This window comes from Protopterus annectens, chromosome 14.part0 (genome assembly GCF_019279795.1).
Source record: "Protopterus annectens isolate FY-2018-M chromosome 14.part0, PAN1.0, whole genome shotgun sequence".
NCBI lineage: Eukaryota > Metazoa > Chordata > Ceratodontiformes > Protopteridae > Protopterus > Protopterus annectens.
In genome coordinates this window covers 884,394,891-884,420,153 of record NC_056748.1, presented here as the reverse complement: position 1 = coordinate 884,420,153, position 25,263 = coordinate 884,394,891, and positions in this window count along the sequence as shown.

The window sequence follows — 25,263 nt, the reverse complement described above, 5'->3', positions numbered from 1 at the left end:
TGTTAAGGAGCATTACCTCTAGGTTAGGTATAGATTAGTATTCTGAGTGTAGCTGAGCAGTGTGTTAAGGAGCATTACCTCTAGGTTAGGTATAGATTAGTATTCTGAGTGTAGCTGAGCAGTGTGTTAAGGAGCATTACCTCTAGGTTAGGTATAGATTAGTATTCTGAGTGTAGCTGAGCAGTGTGTTAAGGAGCATTACCTCTAGGTTAGGTATAGATTAGTATTCTGAGTGTAGCTGAGCAGTGTGTTAAGGAGCATTACCTCTAGGTTAGGTATAGATTTATATTCTGAGTGTAGCTGAGCAGTGTGTTAAGGAGCATTACCTCTAGGTTAGGTATAGATTAGTATTCTGAGTGTAGCTGAGCAGTGTGTTAAGGAGCATTACCTCTAGGTTAGGTATAGATTTATATTCTGAGTGTAGCTGAGCAGTGTGTTAAGGAGCATTACCTCTAGGTTAGGTATAGATTAGTATTCTGAGTGTAGCTGAGCAGTGTGTTAAGGAGCATTACCTCTAGGTTAGGTATAGATTAGTATTCTGAGTGTAGCTGAGCAGTGTGTTAAGGAGCATTACCTCTAGGTTAGGTATAGATTAGTATTCTGAGTGTAGCTGAGCAGTGTGTTAAGGAGCATTACCTCTAGGTTAGGTATAGATTAGTATTCTGAGTGTAGCTGAGCAGTGTGTTAAGGAGCATTACCTCTAGGTTAGGTATAGATTAGTATTCTGAGTGTAGCTGAGCAGTGTGTTAAGGAGCATTACCTCTAGGTTAGGTATAGATTAGTATTCTGAGTGTAGCTGAGCAGTGTGTTAAGGAGCATTACCTCTAGGTTAGGTATAGATTAGTATTCTGAGTGTAGCTGAGCAGTGTGTTAAGGAGCATTACCTCTAGGTTAGGTATAGATTAGTATTCTGAGTGTAGCTGAGCAGTGTGTTAAGGAGCATTACCTCTAGGTTAGGTATAGATTAGTATTCTGAGTGTAGCTGAGCAGTGTGTTAAGGAGCATTACCTCTAGGTTAGGTATAGATTAGTATTCTGAGTGTAGCTGAGCAGTGTGTTAAGGAGCATTACCTCTAGGTTAGGTATAGATTAGTATTCTGAGTGTAGCTGAGCAGTGTGTTAAGGAGCATTACCTCTAGGTTAGGTATAGATTTATATTCTGAGTGTAGCTGAGCAGTGTGTTAAGGAGCATTACCTCTAGGTTAGGTATAGATTAGTATTCTGAGTGTAGCTGAGCAGTGTGTTAAGGAGCATTACCTCTAGGTTAGGTATAGATTTATATTCTGAGTGTAGCTGAGCAGTGTGTTAAGGAGCATTACCTCTAGGTTAGGTATAGATTAGTATTCTGAGTGTAGCTGAGCAGTGTGTTAAGGAGCATTACCTCTAGGTTAGGTATAGATTAGTATTCTGAGTGTAGCTGAGCAGTGTGTTAAGGAGCATTACCTCTAGGTTAGGTATAGATTAGTATTCTGAGTGTAGCTGAGCAGTGTGTTAAGGAGCATTACCTCTAGGTTAGGTATAGATTTATATTCTGAGTGTAGCTGAGCAGTGTGTTAAGGAGCATTACCTCTAGGTTAGGTATAGATTAGTATTCTGAGTGTAGCTGAGCAGTGTGTTAAGGAGCATTACCTCTAGGTTAGGTATAGATTAGTATTCTGAGTGTAGCTGAGCAGTGTGTTAAGGAGCATTACCTCTAGGTTAGGTATAGATTTATATTCTGAGTGTAGCTGAGCAGTGTGTTAAGGAGCATTACCTCTAGGTTAGGTATAGATTAGTATTCTGAGTGTAGCTGAGCAGTGTGTTAAGGAGCATTACCTCTAGGTTAGGTATAGATTAGTATTCTGAGTGTAGCTGAGCAGTGTGTTAAGGAGCATTACCTCTAGGTTAGGTATAGATTAGTATTCTGAGTGTAGCTGAGCAGTGTGTTAAGGAGCATTACCTCTAGGTTAGGTATAGATTAGTATTCTGAGTGTAGCTGAGCAGTGTGTTAAGGAGCATTACCTCTAGGTTAGGTATAGATTAGTATTCTGAGTGTAGCTGAGCAGTGTGTTAAGGAGCATTACCTCTAGGTTAGGTATAGATTTATATTCTGAGTGTAGCTGAGCAGTGTGTTAAGGAGCATTACCTCTAGGTTAGGTATAGATTAGTATTCTGAGTGTAGCTGAGCAGTGTGTTAAGGAGCATTACCTCTAGGTTAGGTACAGATTTATATTCTGAGTGTAGCTGAGCCATGTGTTAAGGAGCATTACCTCTAGGTTAGGTATAGATTTATATTCTGAGTGTAGCTGAGCAGTGTGTTAAGGAGCATTACCTCTAGGTTAGGTATAGATTAGTATTCTGAGTGTAGCTGAGCAGTGTGTTAAGGAGCATTACCTCTAGGTTAGGTATAGATTAGTATTCTGAGTGTAGCTGAGCAGTGTGTTAAGGAGCATTACCTCTAGGTTAGGTATAGATTAGTATTCTGAGTGTAGCTGAGCAGTGTGTTAAGGAGCATTACCTCTAGGTTAGGTATAGATTAGTATTCTGAGTGTAGCTGAGCAGTGTGTTAAGGAGCATTACCTCTAGGTTAGGTATAGATTAGTATTCTGAGTGTAGCTGAGCAGTGTGTTAAGGAGCATTACCTCTAGGTTAGGTATAGATTAGTATTCTGAGTGTAGCTGAGCAGTGTGTTAAGGAGCATTACCTCTAGGTTAGGTATAGATTAGTATTCTGAGTGTAGCTGAGCAGTGTGTTAAGGAGCATTACCTCTAGGTTAGGTATAGATTAGTATTCTGAGTGTAGCTGAGCAGTGTGTTAAGGAGCATTACCTCTAGGTTAGGTATAGATTTATATTCTGAGTGTAGCTGAGCAGTGTGTTAAGGAGCATTACCTCTAGGTTAGGTATAGATTAGTATTCTGAGTGTAGCTGAGCAGTGTGTTAAGGAGCATTACCTCTAGGTTAGGTATAGATTAGTATTCTGAGTGTAGCTGAGCAGTGTGTTAAGGAGCATTACCTCTAGGTTAGGTATAGATTTATATTCTGAGTGTAGCTGAGCAGTGTGTTAAGGAGCATTACCTCTAGGTTAGGTATAGATTAGTATTCTGAGTGTAGCTGAGCAGTGTGTTAAGGAGCATTACCTCTAGGTTAGGTATAGATTAGTATTCTGAGTGTAGCTGAGCAGTGTGTTAAGGAGCATTACCTCTAGGTTAGGTATAGATTAGTATTCTGAGTGTAGCTGAGCAGTGTGTTAAGGAGCATTACCTCTAGGTTAGGTATAGATTAGTATTCTGAGTGTAGCTGAGCAGTGTGTTAAGGAGCATTACCTCTAGGTTAGGTATAGATTAGTATTCTGAGTGTAGCTGAGCAGTGTGTTAAGGAGCATTACCTCTAGGTTAGGTATAGATTTATATTCTGAGTGTAGCTGAGCAGTGTGTTAAGGAGCATTACCTCTAGGTTAGGTATAGATTAGTATTCTGAGTGTAGCTGAGCAGTGTGTTAAGGAGCATTACCTCTAGGTTAGGTATAGATTTATATTCTGAGTGTAGCTGAGCAGTGTGTTAAGGAGCATTACCTCTAGGTTAGGTATAGATTAGTATTCTGAGTGTAGCTGAGCAGTGTGTTAAGGAGCATTACCTCTAGGTTAGGTATAGATTAGTATTCTGAGTGTAGCTGAGCAGTGTGTTAAGGAGCATTACCTCTAGGTTAGGTATAGATTTATATTCTGAGTGTAGCTGAGCAGTGTGTTAAGGAGCATTACCTCTAGGTTAGGTATAGATTAGTATTCTGAGTGTAGCTGAGCAGTGTGTTAAGGAGCATTACCTCTAGGTTAGGTATAGATTAGTATTCTGAGTGTAGCTGAGCAGTGTGTTAAGGAGCATTACCTCTAGGTTAGGTATAGATTAGTATTCTGAGTGTAGCTGAGCAGTGTGTTAAGGAGCATTACCTCTAGGTTAGGTATAGATTAGTATTCTGAGTGTAGCTGAGCAGTGTGTTAAGGAGCATTACCTCTAGGTTAGGTATAGATTAGTATTCTGAGTGTAGCTGAGCAGTGTGTTAAGGAGCATTACCTCTAGGTTAGGTATAGATTAGTATTCTGAGTGTAGCTGAGCAGTGTGTTAAGGAGCATTACCTCTAGGTTAGGTATAGATTAGTATTCTGAGTGTAGCTGAGCAGTGTGTTAAGGAGCATTACCTCTAGGTTAGGTATAGATTAGTATTCTGAGTGTAGCTGAGCAGTGTGTTAAGGAGCATTACCTCTAGGTTAGGTATAGATTAGTATTCTGAGTGTAGCTGAGCAGTGTGTTAAGGAGCATTACCTCTAGGTTAGGTATAGATTAGTATTCTGAGTGTAGCTGAGCAGTGTGTTAAGGAGCATTACCTCTAGGTTAGGTATAGATTAGTATTCTGAGTGTAGCTGAGCAGTGTGTTAAGGAGCATTACCTCTAGGTTAGGTATAGATTAGTATTCTGAGTGTAGCTGAGCAGTGTGTTAAGGAGCATTACCTCTAGGTTAGGTATAGATTAGTATTCTGAGTGTAGCTGAGCAGTGTGTTAAGGAGCATTACCTCTAGGTTAGGTATAGATTAGTATTCTGAGTGTAGCTGAGCAGTGTGTTAAGGAGCATTACCTCTAGGTTAGGTATAGATTAGTATTCTGAGTGTAGCTGAGCAGTGTGTTAAGGAGCATTACCTCTAGGTTAGGTATAGATTAGTATTCTGAGTGTAGCTGAGCAGTGTGTTAAGGAGCATTTCCTCCAGGTTAGGTATAGATTTATATTCTGAGTGTAACTGAGCAGTGTGTTAAGGAGCATTTCCTCTAGGTTAGGTATAGATTAGTATTCTGAGTGTAGCTGAGCAGTGTGTTAAGGAGCATTACCTCTAGGTTAGGTATAGATTAGTATTCTGAGTGTAGCTGAGCAGTGTGTTAAGGAGCATTACCTCTAGGTTAGGTATAGATTTATATTCTGAGTGTAGCTGAGCAGTGTGTTAAGGAGCATTACCTCTAGGTTAGGTATAGATTAGTATTCTGAGTGTAGCTGAGCAGTGTGTTAAGGAGCATTACCTCTAGGTTAGGTATAGATTTATATTCTGAGTGTAGCTGAGCAGTGTGTTAAGGAGCATTACCTCTAGGTTAGGTATAGATTAGTATTCTGAGTGTAGCTGAGCAGTGTGTTAAGGAGCATTACCTCTAGGTTAGGTATAGATTAGTATTCTGAGTGTAGCTGAGCAGTGTGTTAAGGAGCATTACCTCTAGGTTAGGTATAGATTTATATTCTGAGTGTAGCTGAGCAGTGTGTTAAGGAGCATTACCTCTAGGTTAGGTATAGATTAGTATTCTGAGTGTAGCTGAGCAGTGTGTTAAGGAGCATTTCCTCTAGGTTAGGTATAGATTTATATTCTGAGTGTAGCTGAGCAGTGTGTTAAGGAGCATTACCTCTAGGTTAGGTATAGATTAGTATTCTGAGTGTAGCTGAGCAGTGTGTTAAGGAGCATTACCTCTAGGTTAGGTATAGATTAGTATTCTGAGTGTAGCTGAGCAGTGTGTTAAGGAGCATTACCTCTAGGTTAGGTATAGATTAGTATTCTGAGTGTAGCTGAGCAGTGTGTTAAGGAGCATTACCTCTAGGTTAGGTATAGATTAGTATTCTGAGTGTAGCTGAGCAGTGTGTTAAGGAGCATTACCTCTAGGTTAGGTATAGATTAGTATTCTGAGTGTAGCTGAGCAGTGTGTTAAGGAGCATTTCCTCTAGGTTAGGTATAGATTAGTATTCTGAGTGTAGCTGAGCAGTGTGTTAAGGAGCATTACCTCTAGGTTAGGTATAGATTAGTATTCTGAGTGTAGCTGAGCAGTGTGTTAAGGAGCATTACCTCTAGGTTAGGTATAGATTAGTATTCTGAGTGTAGCTGAGCAGTGTGTTAAGGAGCATTACCTCTAGGTTAGGTATAGATTTATATTCTGAGTGTAGCTGAGCAGTGTGTTAAGGAGCATTACCTCTAGGTTAGGTATAGATTAGTATTCTGAGTGTAGCTGAGCAGTGTGTTAAGGAGCATTACCTCTAGGTTAGGTATAGATTAGTATTCTGAGTGTAGCTGAGCAGTGTGTTAAGGAGCATTACCTCTAGGTTAGGTATAGATTAGTATTCTGAGTGTAGCTGAGCAGTGTGTTAAGGAGCATTACCTCTAGGTTAGGTATAGATTAGTATTCTGAGTGTAGCTGAGCAGTGTGTTAAGGAGCATTTCCTCTAGGTTAGGTATAGATTAGTATTCTGAGTGTAGCTGAGCAGTGTGTTAAGGAGCATTACCTCTAGGTTAGGTATAGATTAGTATTCTGAGTGTAGCTGAGCAGTGTGTTAAGGAGCATTTCCTCTAGGTTAGGTATAGATTATAGATTTATATTCTGAGTGTAGCTGAGCAGTGTGTTAAGGAGCATTACCTCTAGGTTAGGTATAGATTAGTATTCTGAGTGTAGCTGAGCAGTGTGTTAAGGAGCATTTCCTCTAGGTTAGGTATAGATTAGTATTCTGAGTGTAGCTGAGCAGTGTGTTAAGGAGCATTACCTCTAGGTTAGGTATAGATTAGTATTCTGAGTGTAGCTGAGCAGTGTGTTAAGGAGCATTACCTCTAGGTTAGGTATAGATTAGTATTCTGAGTGTAGCTGAGCAGTGTGTTAAGGAGCATTACCTCTAGGTTAGGTATAGATTTATATTCTGAGTGTAGCTGAGCAGTGTGTTAAGGAGCATTACCTCTAGGTTAGGTATAGATTAGTATTCTGAGTGTAGCTGAGCAGTGTGTTAAGGAGCATTACCTCTAGGTTAGGTATAGATTTATATTCTGAGTGTAGCTGAGCAGTGTGTTAAGGAGCATTTCCTCTAGGTTAGGTATAGATTAGTATTCTGAGTGTAGCTGAGCAGTGTGTTAAGGATCATTACCTCTAGGTTAGGTATAGATTAGTATTCTGAGTGTAGCTGAGTAGTATGTTAAGGAGCATTTCCTCTAGGTTAGGTATAGATTTATATTCTTAGTGTAGCTGAGCAGTGTGTTAAGGAGCATTACCTCTAGGTTAGGTATAGATTAGTATTCGGAGTGTAGCTGAGTAGTGTGTTAAGGAACATTACCTCTAGGTTAGGTATAGATTAGTATTCTGAGTGTAGCTGAGCAGTGTGTTAAGGACCATTACCTCTAGGTTAGGTATAGATTAGTATTCTGAGTGTAGCTGAGCAGTGTGGTAAGGAGCATTACCTCTAGGTTAGGTATAGATTAGTATTCTGAGTGTAGCTGAGCAGTGTGTTAAGGAGCATTACCTCTAGGTTAGGTATATATTAGTATTCTGAGTGTAGCTGAGCAGTGTGGTAAGGAGCATTTCCTCTAGGTTAGGTATAGATTAGTATTCTGAGTGTAGCTGAGCAGTGTGTTAAGGAGCATTACCTCTAGGTTAGGTATAGATTTATATTCTGAGTGTAGCTGAGCAGTCTGTTAAAGAGCATTTCCTCTAGGTTAGGTATTAGAAGGCTGAAGTCTGCAGCTCTCCATCTGCCATATAAGGTGCTAAGTGACCTTGTAACTAAGCCTAAGGTTCTACAGAACATTAACCACACATACTTCAATGTGGCACTTGAAAGACAAGGGAGTGTCTAGCCAGACTTCCAAATATTTAAAAAGATCAACTTGAGTTAAATCAAGCTCTTTGGAATCAATGATGCACAGTCTACAAATTTCTAGGTGGAATTAAAAGCCATTATTGAAGTTTTGGACTCTTAACTCTTAACTTATAACACAGTGCCCACCCCTAGTGCTTCTTCAATTCTATTTTCAGATTCATTTGAATTCTTTCTTGGGAAGGATGAGATTTCATCAAGGTAAAGTCATCACCATACATTAAGTAGGAATCCAGGGTTTCAGGACAGCACATAGATTAATAGGAAGAATAAAGCTGACAGCAACAGTGAACACCCAGCGACTCCAGCTTCTAGGGTTCCGGCAGTGGACTGGTAGTGTCACTCAAAACATTGTGTCAGGCAAGGCTGTGGAATTACCAGACAAAACTATCCTTATAGCTAATACATATAAGGTTAGGTGTGAGTACAGACTGCTATACCACGTTAAAGTCCATCTTTATGTCTAGAAAGATTCACTTGTTAGTTGGTCCTTTTCAGTGGTAGAAAAGAAGTGGCCCCTAACACAACAGATAGCAGTCTCACTATTAAATCCTTATGAAATCATGCTAACCCTGAGCAAGCAAACGTTAACATGGTTAGGAACCTGTGTATACAAAACAGTTTCAAAGTGTTTGCTGATTATGCTAAGATTTACAGTAATTTCAAAGGGCTTCTCATCCAGCTTAAATGCTTCTTGCCTCTTACCTTTCTGATGTAGAAAGTCAGTAGGGTGCTAGCAAGTGCAGATAGGTATGTGTACTGAGACTGGTTCCATGTTGGGGGGAGGGACTTCAGGGTCATCTTGTACTGCATTTGTTTATGTTATGGTTACTACAACCAGATACCACTTTTGGTCTGACCAGTGACTTCTCTAATTGCCTTCCAGAACAGTTTAGGATGGTTTATCAGCACAGATGTTTTTTCTAATCTGGCTTGCTTTGGCTACATTAGTGGCAACCCGATAGTTCTTACTGATGAAAAAAATAATATTAATAATTATTGAGGCCTTTGGGCTTCTTTATACTTTTGCCAAGCTGGTTTTCTTTCTTAAGATAATGTCCTGATATTATTGGATCCAGTGACACTTATTACTTGAGTCTTCAGAGCCAGGGAAAAAAAAACCTGCTGAATCTGTTTCTGTTAAGGAATACTTCTAGGACCCTGAGAGAAAGAATACTTTTACATGTAAAATGCATTTCAGTTTAGATCATCACGGCTTAATAGTAATGCTGATTTCATTCTATCAAGGACAGCTCTGCACTCACTGTAGTAAGCCCTAGGTTTAAGAGTCATAAGTGAATTATATAGAGGAGGTCAGACAGAGATCACAACACATATGAGTGAACCTGCAAAAAAAGGGATTTGATGAACATATTAGTGAAGACAACATCAAGTATGGGACTAGTATCCTGAAAAAGATTAGAGCTAGAAGGATCACTCATGATATGGACAGTAGCCTGTTCAGGACAGCATTGTTTAGGCCAATCATATTTACATCAACATTTCCTACATTTATGCAGTTGTTTCTTTCAGTGTGAACTTGAATTCTCTAAGAAGGTCCTTGAGCATCGTGGTTGCTGATTGGCGTGATGTAACCTACAGCAATAAACTGTTTGATGTGCCACCCAAATTAAGATCTGCAGTGACGTAAATGGTAGCTCCATCACTCATGGTAGAACTCTTAACAAAAAGTCTGACTTCCTGGTTTTCTCTTTAATCACTGTCAGCACACCACATCTAGATCTTTAGCCTGGCCTATTGTCAGCTGTTCTTTGAAGGTGATTCTCAGAAAGTGCAGCTGTCATGTCTAAGCCACGTGATTCAGTAATGCCCAATACATCTGGCTATTTTTGCAACACTTATTTTTGTTGTTTATACTATTAAAATTTATCAGGGCGGTTTTACGTTTTTTGGGGGGAGTTGTGGGATTCATTCTTAGGTGACAATTTGTAATATAGTCAGTGAGAGAATTTGATTTGAATGCAAGGAAATATCAGGGATAGGGTGCACCTGTTCTAAGAAGTTTGCAGACAGTGAGATAAAAAGGGTACCGTTATTATTAACCCAAGTGAGTTCAAGGATGAATGAAATGCAACTATCTTCTGTCTATATTCCCTAGCATCACACAAAGTATTATGTTGAACTCGCTTGAACCACTATTCCCCAGGGTGCCTCCTTACAAATAGTTTAGCCCTAACCCCGTCTCCATTGCCAAAACTACTTTACGACTACTAAATGAAAAGCACAAACAGTCAAATGCCAGTCAGGTGGCATTTAGTAACATCTGATCTGATAATTCTAGGCTCACACTAAGTTTCCAGTCTTCTTGAGTCTGACATGGTCACAAAAAAGAAATGCATAGCTTTAGAAACAAAGATATTGCAGAAGTTTTAGACTGTAAAAAACAACACACACACTGCCTCCTTGCTTGAGAGATGTATTAATTGCTGCTGACTTGCAAAGTAGCTAAAATAACTATTAAAAAACAAGAAATTGCAGCATAGAATGCCACAAACCATTTTAATCAAGTTTAAGCACTTTCATTTTTTTGTTTTTTTACTTAGTTATTTAATACGCTGTTTTGTGGAAGGTGTTTTTGGTTAAAGTAGCTAAAATGTTATCTAACTTCAAATTCTGAGAAGCCAAAAAGACACCAGCTAATATCAATTAATTTAGTGAAAGCTGGAAAGACCATTAACATGAACTACAGTCCAAGTCTGAAGGTTATGTATAAGGATGCGGCTTACACAACTTCTCTTTGTCTTGTAATTCTGATGCATTTTCATAGTAATAGGAATCATTGTTTAACGTTTGTGCAGCACAGTAGGAATAGATGTTCAATAGGATATTTCCATACCCATAGGTATACTGTTGGGGCATCATCTTACTGATGGCACTTACATTTAAGTAAAAAAAAAAAAAAAAAACAGAAGAAAACTGACCAATGTATACCCAAACTGCAAAGTAAACATGACCAGAGTCAGCTCTCTGATCAAACAGGCCAAAAGAAGAGTCCCAAGGTAGTGCTTCTAATAACAACCAGAGACTTCACATGAGAAGTATTCTAGTATAACTTTTTCTTGTACTAGTTTACACTTCATGCATTGAGAATAAATGTGCTTGCAGGTAGAGACGGTAAACAGGCACATGTAGAACTCACCCACTTATGCACAACTAAATCTGTCTGTATGCAAATAAAGACACTAAAGGAAGAATGCCGTAATATGTATTAGGAGGGTGAGGGGAACAGTGCTAAGAAAGGAAAATGGCAGATTTGTATAGTGCACCTGCTATAAGGAACCATATGTTTCTACTGTATAGACACACTGAAGGGGCTAGCACATATTAGACTGAATAGTGATGCATTGTGAAAGCCCAGTATGGTGCATCTCAAAGATGATGGAACATACACAACAATGTCCTACTTCTTTTTGGCAGCATTGATTTGTTAGTTCCATGTCTACTGTGGTACTTAATGGCATTCTCGGACATTATATGTTTTCACTGACTTTGTCACTGGCTTCTTGAGCCATAGACAAACCATTTTATTTAAAACTGCAGTTATGAAATGGGAAGAAGTTGTTTCAAACGTTTAGACTTTAATACTGCAAACCAAAGATGGAGAGTAACTAGAAGTTTTGTGTTAGGAGGATGTTCAAATTCAGATGGGCCAGGAGATAAAAATTTAGCTTAAATTCTGTTTTGGTGTCTGTTGAATCATTAATGTTTAGCTACTGAACTGTGACCACCCCCTTTGTCCATATGGCCTCCAACACCTGTCTTATGCGGACAGGCTCAAATCACTATTACTCTACTCGGTATTTTACAGATTGCTCAGAGGTGATCTGTGTCTCGCCTACAAGGCAGTATTGGACCCTGCCCTACTAGAGATACTCCATATCCATAAATCTAATTCCTTGTGCATTACCCACTCAGAAGGCCTAAATCTAATATACATCAACAAAACCTGCTAGAGAGACAGGTTTGTCTCTCAGAGGCTGCCCTGTCTCTGGAGCAGACTTCCCATACATGTCAAACAGAGTACCTCGCTGACCCTCTTCAAGCGCAACCTTGATGAGTTGATGGGAAACCACAAATTTGTCCCAGGAGTTCCACCTCTGTCCCTCATTGACAGGGGTGACTGGTGCAAACTGAAGTTTCTTTTTTGGGGATAAACTCTTGGCTAGGCTTGTAAAGGGCCCCAGGGCAATTAGCCTAGTGACCTTCTATGATCCTATGGTATTACTTGACCTAGATTGGTTCTGGGCTGCAATGTCAACACTTTAGTCAGACAGTGAGCCTTGCTCAAATCCTTTCCAAATGACTTTGTGTACTTGAAAAATGGATGCAAGGAAGCCAGGTCTTTGGAGTTTAATACAAGATATTAATGCCTTCACTTACCATCACAGAATATTTGCAGGCATTGATTAGATGTTTTAAATTTCATAATTAAAGTAAAAAAGGATGTCAACGTCCAGCGTGATGAACAGTTTATATAGACAGCACATTTTAAAGTCCCACAACAATTAAATTAGAAGAAACAGTCTGACATGAACTTTCTAGCAGTGAGAAAGACAAAAATAGTAAGTCCCCACTTTTGAAAAGACTGTATGAACAAAAGCTACAAAGTAAGGTTGACCATGATGTACTCACAGGTTAAACAGTGCAAGATTCAACACCAAAGCAGGAATGCTGAAGATAGCCAGGGCAGTGGAAAGCTGATGGGATTTTACAGTAAATTGATGGTTTAAAGTGAACATCTCCACCATAGCTAACAGATAGTATTTGAGCTTCAATAAAAACAAAGCTAAAAATTAAAAAAAATGAAAGATATAAAAATGAAGATTAGGTATATCAGCAATTCATCTACTGGTATGGTGCAGTGTTCAAGGTGACATGGGAGTGGAGGAGGTCTAAACTAAGATCAACAAAGTGATGAACAGCATGTCTTTGGAATATGTTGCAATACACTGACACCCGTTTACAGAGTTGCTAAAAGTATTTCCATCAATAGAAAAGAGAAGGCTCACCTCACTTCAGCTTTTGAAAGTGACAACCACAAAATCATTCTTAGTCAACTTTAAACAGGATGGTTTTCAAACTATTTTAGCAACAAGACATTCAAAATGCTATCTTGTAAGCTAATAAATTTTGAAGAAGGAATCTTCACTGCCTGACTCCCAAAGGGTTCATCCTGGTAACTGCACTGCTCTGCTTATTTATAAATGAAATCACCAACACAGTTCCCTCAGACATAATTACACTATATGCAGAAATTATTTTTCACAGGCCTGGCATGTCTACTACACATGTAAAAATAAAACTCAATCAGATTTCTGATTGTACCACTACATCAGTAACAACAACCTTACTCTTAACAGTACTAAAGCAGCCTTAATGTTGTTTGGGATACCACAAAAATTAGCTGCAACTATCCTTTTACCACCACAAGCCCCCAACAGAATACTGATAACATATACATTCTGTGTAATGAATATCTTGGCCTAACCCTTGATCTCACCATGGTAGACCAGGTTAAACTCTTAGCTTAAAGTCTGCAACACCATATTTAACCATCTCATTCCACAGTCATGATGGGCCATTTACTGTTATTTATCCCATAACTCAGTTATACTGTCCTGATTATAACCCTGAACGTCTCACATAACACGTACATTATTCAAACTTCTATTAACATAGTAGGATACAATTTCAATCTTTCCCTTCGATACTAGCGCTACTTTACCTCCTTCCAAATAATCTAGATTCCTGACACAGCTCCAGCAGTCTTACTGCTCTCTACCTTTACCTTTACATTAGTGTAAGACAGCTACGGTCAGTCTCTGAAGAACAAGCTCAAGGCCACAAAATTCACTACTGTGTTAGGACACAAAAACAAAAGCAACCTTATGATGGCTGTAAGGGGAAAATGCATTCAGGAAAACTGCACCAGAAAACTGGAGCCTCCTTCCAGACGATCTTAGAAAATAAACATGAACATTACACTCCTCATTTAAAACAAATAAGTTAGCCAAACTTACTTTTGCAACTGCTTTTTATACAATGTGATAAACAGTGGCTTATCCCAGTGTTATGTCAGTTACCTCTAACCAGAAAACCGAGGCTCAAACTTAACTGTTGATTCATCTATGTTGTACATAAGTAACTAGATATCAGAAACTGCCTTGTACATATGTATCTAACACTACAGCATTATAAACATTTGTTTTCTGTCATATCAGGCAGAATATTAATTCTTAATAAGTTCTTATTTAGATATTTATTATGAGTTGTACTGTGTTACAGAGTAATAAACTGTTGCCTCTCTCAAACTCCATCCGGCCGCCATTATGTAAGCAAAATTTAACCATGCAAATGTATTTTTTTCAAATAATTGTAGCATTGTGAACTGCACCATAAATTTTACCATGAACAGTATATTTCTGCCTTTGTGCTCAGGTTGTGCTTCAAAGGGTTCTCACTCCCATCTACCAATCAGTCTCACAAAATTAAATATTTAAAATAAGAGGTGTGTCAGCCTTTACCAGCACTAGAACCAGTAGAAAAAAATGTGGCTTAGTTGCACGGCCTGTGGCATAATACTGTATTTTAGGGATTTGTGAGGAAATTTAGAGTGATTTAGAATGAGGTCTAAGAGCTGAGTCATCTAGCAGACACAGAGGAGGGAGGCATTGCTCGGCTGGAGGGGTGTTGCACAGAGGCAAGTGGCGGAGGAGTAGCAAGGATAGAAACAGTGATGAACATATGGTCTAGTGGTTAAAGTTCGTGTTTTTCAAACAGGTGGTCTGGGTTCAACTGTCAGTCTAGGAATGGGCCACTCTTTGCAGGGAGGAGTTGGCATAATGGTTAAGATCTTTTCCTCACAGATACAAGGTACAGAGTTTGTTTCTGACCTCTGGTTATTGGCTAGGCTTGTAATAGCCTGCAGATTGATAGTGTAGTACTTGCCTATGAACCTATGAATTTGGAGGTAAACCAAGACAGAAGCTGGCCATATAAAACAGCATGGGGAAGTCATGACTGGAGCCAGCCAGACAGTTGGAACAGGATAAGAAGAAAGGAAAAGAACAAACGTTAAGTAGCAATAAACTGAAAAAAATAAAACAGCAGTTATGGGAGGAGGTAAACATAACTGGTGGGAGAGGATAAAGGATGGATAAGCCCTGATAGCAGAGACTAGGGAGAAAGAAGTAGAAAATAAAGCAAATGTGGCTGATGAAAGAGTAAGAAGTATAAACAGGAAGGACATAAAAGTAGGTGCCAAAATTAAACAGGAGGAGGAGCATGGAGAGAAAATAGGTAGAGAATGAACATCCAACTAAGTGATGGTTCAAGTTACATCAAAGAGTTTCTAAAAGGGAGATAGGACAAACAGATAAACCAGGGGAGGGTATAGGAGGTCCAACTACTTAGAGGTTCAGTAAAGACTGGAATTAAGTAGTACAGCAGAGAGGATGAGGAGAAGTTAATGAAAGTTGAGATGGTCATGGAAATGACATTATCCATGGCAGTGCAAGCCGTGAGCAGCCTGGTTACAAGAAGCGGCATGCAGCCACACATAGTAGTCTCACTGGGGGGAGGGCATTTGACTGAATAGGACACAGATGGCTCTGTAATACAAGTCATGAAGTTGGCTGTTGATTCAAGAAGACACATACTACGTTAGCCTCCTCAGAAGTACCACCAGTGTTACAATGAAACAAAGATATAAAGGATAGATTTCAATAGCATAATGTCTGTTTCATTGAGTGGAAAACAGAAGAGGATCTTAAGGTAGTTGAAGACTGGCTGGGGGACTATGAAGATAGTGGTTCCTACAGTAGAGAAATTTGCCATCTGATTCCTCAGGTGATTAAAGTACCGAAGGAAGAACTAGGAAGGTGTAGTGTCAATCCATAAGGAAGGCCCTTCCACAGACATCAATAATAGATCCACATCATAAGTACCTTGTGTAGTAGGTGTGGTTACAAACCTGAGCAATGAATTTACTCAAACTTGAAGGCCATGTTATGTGTATGTACTTTGGTCTTTCTTTCTTGTTACAGAGACCTTGCACTTTTATTCTCCTTGACGCTGCACCATAAGCAAAGTCTAATGCATCTGTGGTGACTGATTGCTTTGGAGCAGGATGGGAGAAGGGGAGTCCTGGGTTCAGGGATATTTGTTGTCTCCACCAAGTGGTTGCCCTTTTCACAAATCCCAGAACTGGAATTTGAAAAGATAAAGTATGTTGGTGCTGGGATCAAAGAGTCTTTGGATACCATTGTATCTTTCTCATATAGAAGTTTACTAGAGGAATCATGAGATTCATTGAAGTCATGAGACCCAGAATCCTGAGATATTCCCTCGCAATGACTGAAGTCTGAGTGGGAAACCCCTAGAATAGATTTAAATATAGAACTATCTTTTTGTGGAAGAAAACATCTTTGTTTTGAGGTGTTTAGCAGACACCACAGGAACACAATACTGTATGACAGAGTTAAAAAAGACTTCTGTAAGCTCGTTGGAATCCTAGCCTGTGTAGGTGATTTCTTACCCAAGTGAGAGACTCCTGACACATAGGAAAAGAGTCTGCAAAGATAAGCAAGCCATCTAAATGTGGACAAAATGTGAATATCCCCATAGCCTGCAATAGGCTATGAGAGGAGCTAGACACTTTGTGAACACTGTTGGACCAGTAGATAACCTAAAGAGTAAAACAGAAAATTGATATTGTGATCCAGACACACAAAACCTTAAGAAACACAAGAAATCTGGATGAACAGGAATGTGATGATAAGCATATTTTAAATCTAAGGTTACTAAAAAGCTCAAAAGAGAAAGAAGAGGTAATACATTGTGAAGTGAGAGCATTTTGAACTTGTGCACTATCACAAACTGGTGTAGGAAAGAAAGATCCAGAATTGGCCTCCAGGTATTCACTTTCTTTGGCAATAAAAACATTCTTGAATAATATCCTTTTCCCAGCTAGCAAGGAGGAACTGTTTCTATTACCCCCTATGACAGCATGTGTGATAGGACAGGAGGAAACAGAAGGGTTTGGTTTGGCAGATGTAGAAAGGAGATATTTCTTCCCACTGTCATTTGTAGCATTGTTGAATTAGCCTTAAATCCTATTTGTCTGAAACAATCTGTTGCCAAACAGAGAAAGCGAGACTCAGATTTTCTGGGGGGGGATAAGAGACTGCCAAGTTGGGGGATGGGAGCAATGTCCCTTCTATAGTCATTCTGCTTTATTTGAATGTTCTTTGTTCGGGGGGATCCTGCTTTATTTTTTTAAACTACCGGTCATTGCTTTTTAAATATCTGCTTACCAGCATATTGCAGAAACTAATAATTAAAAGGTAATCAAAAAATCCTCTAGACTGACAGTTTAACTGCATTGACAGGGACTTCATCAGAACTACAGCTCAAATTATATATATGTATGTATTTGTCAGCAACATGCATAGTTTTGACAAGTATTGAATGGAGATTTGTGCAAGTAATTGTATGAGTTTATGATGACACGTGAGAGGAAAAAAACTATACAATGTAAAGTGTAATGTGAACTGTATTTCAGATGAAGTCACTATCAATACTGGAGAGAAAAGCACTAAGCTTTGTGGATATTTTACTATTAAACTGCCATTCTTGTGGATTTTTTGGCCACCTTTTAATTATTGGTTTTGGTTTGCTTTGAGCCAGAAGTGGTTTAAAATGCTGAGACTGTTATTTTTTTTGTTTGCTAAATTTGGATGAGGGAGCAAAAAATCCCCTGGAAAATTTAGAGAAAGAGGGCAGAAAATCTGAGAGGTCCTCTAAACCAGCTTGCCTCTGACATCACACATTTTGATAACCTGTGTAATAGAGGGACCAAAAAAAAAATCTCTATCCAAAGGAAAATTCAGAATTTCAATTTTTGCATCTTCTAGGCAGAGCTGGATCCAGAAATAGGTGCCCTAGGCAGCTGCCTAGGGCCCAACAGCTGTGAGTGGGCCTGCTTTCCATCACATTTACCTTTTTTAATTAAAAAAACAAACAAAAAATACATGTATTTGTTAAGGGTGTTGTTCTTTAAGAATGCACTTTGCATCCCTGCATGTGTCATTGTATACACCCTCTGCATCCATTGCCATCCACACACCTGTTGCTTGCTTCTATCATTTCATTCAGCACATGGAATTTAAATACAAGAAGATGTGCATGCTGCATGCGTCTTCCATGTGTGGAATGTAGACACCACATTTTGCTGTCTGTAGCTACTTCTTTCATCCATGAAATTAAGCAGAATGCATGGAAGGTGAGTGTGTGTGTGTGTGTGTGTGTGTGTGTGTGTGTGTGTGTGTGTGTGTGTGTGTGTGTGTGTGTGTGTGTGTGTGTGAAATGCCCTAGTTAGGGATGCCAGGTTAGGTAATTTCCTCAGTCTCAAACACTGTACTGGAGACAAGAACCTGAATCCCCTACACCAACTAACAAGCTACTTCTTGTTGTTGTTGCGTCTTTGGCTTTTCCCAGTTAGGGGTCACCACAGCGGAACTCCGGTCCGCTAATGATTGGCAGTAGATTTTTACGTGCCGAGTTGCCAGCCCTGATGCACAACCTTCAATGAAGGTACACCCATTCACACATGTCTCCACACAGAAGATGCTTTAGCTGAGAATCGAACAGGACAACGTCTTACTGTGAGGCGACAATGCTACCACAGCACCACCACTGCAGTAAAAATATAATTTTCACTGCATTTTCAAGGAAATGAGTTTCACTACATTATCCAGGAAATGTGAGCTTCAGTGCATTTTCAAGAAATTGTGAGCTTCAAGGGAAGACAAGTTTACTTAGGCTCATAGGTGTATACTAGGCTGATGACTGCAAGGGCCTATAGTTTGAAAATAGCCTAAAGGTAAACTTTATCTGCCACCGACAAGATGCATTGTCATTGGATGTGAATTTCAATGTTATTTCAATGAATGTGAGTTTCAAGGGCAGAGAAGTTTACTGCTGCTCATGCTAAATCTGTTTGCAATGTGCAACCGTTTTGTTTCACAAATGGTGACCACTATTGTGCTATAGAATTTAAACAGGTAGCATGCTTGCTTTTGATGCAGAAGGCAGTGGGTTCTATTCCCACATCATGTTGCTGGATTATTAATACTGTATAGTACTTTAAGTGGGGGAGGTGCTGTAGTTCTGAGAATATCCTTCTTTGGATGAGAAGCCTAGTAGCTATGAACCTGTTGTTGGTCTGCCATCCATTTCCTATTGCAATGTTACAGGCTTATCAATTTTTTTAATGTAACTTAGGCAATTTATTCTTTAAGGGCAACGGGTACTGAATTTGTAGATGAAACACTGAAATATAAAGTAGATTGCTAGCAGCAATCTCTTCATTAGTTACAGATCTCTTTAATATGGAATTATTCAGGTGACTTTACATCTGCAGAGATTATGCATATTGACCGACATTGACTGATATTGGTATTTGTAATGACAGAAGTTTGAGGGGCCTTTAATGGTCAAAATACTCTGAAATGGGCAGTTTTGTCATTACTGGTTTATACTTTTTATTTCATTGCTTACTGGAAAAATGTTCAAAACTACAAATTTAAAACACACTCAAAACAAGTGGCACTGTATTATACAAGGAATATAATTTAATACAATCAGAAAAGTGAATGAAAGAAAGCACGCACATATGCATGATTCTAAAAATGTGTGCAAAGGACCTATCATTTGAAAACAGCTCAAAAGTGAACTTTAGCTGCCCCTGGCCCGATGCATTTTCTTTGAATGTGGGTTTCAATGCTGTTTCAATGAGCGTGAGTTTCAAGGGCAGAGAAGTTTACTGTTAATTCTAAGTCTGTTCTCATTGTGAGACTGTATTGTTTTGTTTAGCAAATGTCTACCATGTTCATGCTATAAAATTTGAAATACCAGTTTTAAATTAATTCCAAATATCTTCAATCATTGTAGAAGTAAAGCAGAAATAATATGCACACTGAGAGGTTTGAACAGTGTTTATGGCAAACAGGGAGAAATATCCATGTGATAGGACAGTGGAATGGCTGCGGAGTGGGGGTGGGGGGTGGGAGGGGTACTGAGTATGGGGTTCCCTGATCCATTACCCTGCCTAGGGCCCCATTTGACCATATTCTGGCTCTGGTTTTGAGAACACAGCCAGGCAAACCTCTTGGATGCAGTATCTACAGAGTTATATACACACTTTAAACAATGAGTAGTGACCTAAGAAATGGAAGAAATTAAATACTACAAAGCATTTTTCCTACAAGAGGGAAATACAGATAAAACATTTTTCATACTTACACTTGCGGAAGAAGGTAAGTCCACTCCAAGTACTGTAGTTCCTTTTCTTTAATATAGCACAAGCAAAAATAATAAAAAATAAAAAAATACAGTTGTTTTATGGGTCTATATCACAACATTGAAGTGTCAAAACTTAGAATGTTATAACATCGAACCCAAAACCACGAAAGCTGAAAACCTCGAAGACTGAGAACAGCGATTTTTTTACCTGGGGAAAAAATCGCTGTTCCAGTACAAAACGCGAAACACACGAACACTACAAACTATTTCTAATGTGGGGGTGAAGCTCCCCACACCCCCAACGTGGGGGGCTGTGCCCCCCACCCCCTACTTAAATATACCAACTCTGAGATCACACCACAGTGGAGGAAATAGCGAAGCCGCAGAAACAGCCCTTCAAATTCTTTCCCTAGGAAAGAATTCGATGTTCCACAGCTTCGATATTTTCAGTCTTCGAGGTTTCAAGTTTGAGGTTTTGGTATTTGAACTTTTCAGCATTTGAACTTTTGATATACACACTTGTTTTATCATCTACTTCAATATACATTCTGTATTTTTTATTTTTTATTATTTTTGCTTGTGCTATATTAAAGGAAAGGAACTACAGTACTTGGAGTAGACTTACCTTCTTCCGCAAGTGTCTTGGATTGTTGTTTGGTCTCCTACTTTTCCTGGTTTTATACTTTCACAATTAGTCAGAATAAACTTTAACACATAAGCCTTACACTGTAAATACTAAAAATCAAACCTGCAGAAGCATACATTTTTTTTCTTAATATTTATCAATAGCTTTACCATCTTTTTCAAGATGAAAAATATTAGAATTAACAAAATGCTTGACAGCAGCAGAATTGACTAAAGTTATAGCTGCTGAGTCAGGTGTGGAATGAGTGTATCAAAACTTGAAAGAAAGACTGAAGAACTTTGTACATTCTATCTGCTTTCTTAGGTGCAGAAGTATGGCTGTCAGGGAATCCATTGGCTGTGACAAACGCATCCTCTGGTGCTGATAGGACAAGTGGGGTGGGTGAAGATTCTAGGAATTCCACTTGTAACATCTCATAGTATTTTCTAAGGGACTGAGAAACCTCAGTGTTATCTCAGTGAAAATATTGCTACATTCTGGAAATACTCTGAGAAAAAGACAGAATTCCTCACAGGCAGATTCAAATGCCATAAATCAAAAATCTGCGGAGGAAAAACGTGCATATGTACCATCACATTCTTTTATAGATTTAAAATCCTGAACCTCTTCAGAACAAAAGGAATCTCTTTTTCTTTTACCAGAAACCACCTTATAAGAGGGGTCAATAGTCTGTACTAGACCCTGAACCAGTCGTAGTAAACTACTCTTTTCCACTGGAAATGGCGCGCAAGAAGATAAATGTTTGGCTTCCTGTTTTTTTTTTTTTTTTTTTTTTACAGGAAAACTGAGACAAACAGGTATATGAATGGATGCAACAGCTTCCCTAGGGATGGGCATGACATTCTGGTTAGACAGGGGCACCTTCCCTTTCTCAGGACCAAAAACAGTGGCTCTCTCTTGCCCACTAAGGGGACCCCAACAGCTGCAGAGGACATGGCTAACCCCTGGTCTATAGTGACTGTATGTACAACATCAGAGGGATCTGGTGAAAAAGGTGAGTGGTTTGATGAACAAGCTTTGGCCACAACACAATCACCCACCTGGGCTGAGACAAATTACTGACCTGCTGTGGTGGTAAAGGCTATTTAAGTAACTTTCTTTTTGCGCCTGGAAGAAGGACTGGTAGTTGGTCCTGGAAAATCAAACAAAGGTTCTACACCTAATGAGGAAAAAAGACATGAAAGCAGACATAATTATTCTATGACATGATTACTAAGAGGTTATCCATTCCGAAAGAAAAAACAGGGTAAGGATTCAGGACTTTAGTCAAAAAAGTGTGCAGAATAGTGAAATGCAAGTAACAGCAGTTGGCAAAGCAACATAACTTAAATCCTATCATGTCATTGACTTGTATTCTCAAGTTTGTTTAATAAATTCATGTATACCTATCTCTACATGACACAGAATAAAGAATATCAATAAGTCAATAAGTTATCTTACATCACAAAACAGAAAGTATCAAACACTTGCAAGTGTTACTGTCTTTTCAGGGAATGAATACTCAAGAAGTTATCTCTGAAGTGCAGAGCCTAGAAGAGTCAGACAGCAGGGTGTTGGTGTTCTGATTCAAGGGAATGAAGACTGTCAGTATATTCTATCTCAGAAAGATGTAATCACATAGCCTTCTCAGAATAATGGCTATAAACATCAATAACTTTAATGATATATGCAGACACAAAACACACAGATATTCAAACTGTTTATGATGTAAGAAAAACTATTCTGAGAAATCAAATGACTAAAGAAGTACAAAATAATGCTCTGTATCTAACTTGAATAATTACTTTACTAATTTTTCTTCTTATACTGTGCACATGGCATGCCAGAATAGTCTTAGTATACATTTTTGGAACATTGTATATAATGCTAAAACCCCCCTTTTTATATTTATTGGTATAATAGTCTTCTAAAAGAGAAGGATGAAGAGTATCGTACATATCATTTTAATAATATGTGTTGTTATAATTTATACAATGATTGCTCATGACTATTCAAAAAAGAGCAACATGACTGGACAGGCTAACCAGTGTGACATTGTAAATCAAGTATATACCAAACAGAAAAAAGTCCAGCCACTGAAGTCTCACTTAGCAGTCAGACTTTCCATTAGCATATGGTGAGAACATAGCAAAATATCCGAAAAATTAGATACACTCTGCAAAACCAATCAGAAACATACCTGATTTTCCTTGTATTTCTGAACTGTCCTCCAGAAAGTATTGGCAGTTAAAAAAAAGAAATACAAAAAACAGCAGTGACACAAATTTTAACTCTGTCCTTCTTAATCCCTCATAAAACTGCTGACTTTTGGAGTCATGGTGGTGAGCTACACAATAAATGATGACAATAATTAGAGTTTTAGGCTTATTTTACTTTAGAAAATGTATATTAATTCATATTATCTTATTCTGTTAGCACCTCAAGTTAACAGTAATATTATACCATGACCCCCCCAAAACATGCACGCTGATTGGCCAGCGTGCACATTGTAAATCGAGTTATACTAATGGAAAAAGGTCCGGTCGCCCGGACTTTTTTCCATTAGTATAACTCTACTTTTAAAACACTGTCTCGCTATGTTAAATGGGTTTAACATAGCAAGACAGTTTTAAAATAAGCAACGGACATCTCCGTTGCTTATTTTAGCTGTCTCATATGCTAAACCCATTTAACATAGCGAGACAGGTTTTAAAAAGCAACGGAGAAAGAAAGATCTCCGTTGCTTTTTCAGCTATGTTAAATGGGTTTAACATAGCGAGACAGTTTAAAATAAGCAACGGACATCTCCATTGCTTATTTTAAAGCTGTCTCGCTATGTTAAACCCATTTAACATAGCGAACAGTAAAAAGCAACGGAGATCTTGCTTTCTCCGTTGCTTTTGCCCACAGCTCTGATGTACTGCGCAGGCGCACAGTACATCAGAACTGCCGCGGATGCCAGACATCTGCGGAAGGGCAGTAAACAGGCATTATACTATGCCATTATTTAAGAAAAGTAATAGTTTCTTTTCTTAAATAATGTCATGGTATAATAGCAATAACCCACTTCTGGGTGTGGGTAATGCTGTATTTACCCACGGTTGGCTTTGTTTGGTCCCTCGAGCTTCGCCCTCGGGACCAAACCACGCCAACCGTGGGTAAATCCAGCATTACCCACACCCAGGCATGGGTTATTGCTATAATATTTTAAAGTGTGTCCCTGATTGTCCCTTATTATTTCTTGATTTGTCCCTAATTTTGTTGGTATTTGTCCCCATTTAGTTGAAAGCTATGGCTGGAACACAGAGGTGATGTAATACCTTTCCTTGGACCAATGTAGGTTTGGTAGTTACTTGAGCTTCTGGATTAACAAGAATCATTTGTCAGAAGTTATTAAGTTACTGATGTTAGATGTGGTGCTTTAATATTCACTTATGCTTAGAAAGGAAAGTACATAATTTCTTGCTTATTTGCTAAGAACGTATGCAGATCAGATGTTTCATATGACAACTACACTACTAGCTAAAATTCCAGGGATATGCATATGGCTAATTAACATTACCCATGCCCCTGGACTGCCAGGTTTGTTTGGGGCCTTCATCATCAAGGCTGATGTGGCACTGTACTCTTCTCTTAATGGGAAACCCATAGTGCATTGGGCAACCTGCCTGAAACACACAGTGTGTTTGTAAATCAGTTTGTATGCCTGAAACATTAGAAAACCAGTTTATGGCCACCTGTCATAAAACTAAAGGTTCTCCCTTTATGTTGCATTGCAATCACTGCAAAGCAGATGATGCCTCAAGAACCTGACACAATGGGAAACTAAATCACAATGAAAGAGATGTGTAGGGAGATTAGTTAAATCCAGATAATTTATTAGTCTGCCGAAACAGGTATCCTATGTGAGAAATGTGTTTTGATGAGCAGAATATGTGAATTTATAGTAATGTTCAGGGCACAGCAAACTTGAAATGGAAAAACTTGGTAAAAACACAAAACAAGCGAGAATGAGATGGAGCAATACCAAAAGATAAATCCAACAAACTGTTTTATTAGCGCTTTCGGAGAAGACAATGCCTCTCCTTCTTCAGACAAAATGCAAGGCCAATTAAACTACTTTTTATAAGAAAAATAAACTCAATCATTCAATTAAGAATTGCATTACCCTGTAATGTTCATTAAAAGGGAAACGTGAGCCCACACTTTCAAGTGAATGCAAAAACATAACATAACAAGTCAATAACATATTTAAATTCAATAATATACAACTATTACTTAAAAATACACTTAAGTAACAATATATTTATTTAAAAAATACAGGCTCAAGTCTATGCTGCAGTTGGTTGTTGTTGTTGTTGTTGTGTCTTTCGGCTTTTCCCGGTTAGGGGTCGCCACAGCGGAACTCCGGTTCGCTAATGATTGGCAGTTGATTTTTACGTGCTGAGTTGCCAGCCCTAATGCACAACCTTCAATGAAGGTACGCCCATTCACGCATGTCTCCACGCAAAAGACGCTCTAGCTGAGAGTCGAACCGGTCAGCATCTTACTGTGAGGTGACAACGCTACCGCAGCACCACCACCGCGGCTTTCCTGATTGGTACTTAGCTTAAAACTTGGTTTCTCTTTGTCATATATAAGCCTTGTCTTTGCATGATGCTGCTGTTTGAGCAGAAGAGATTA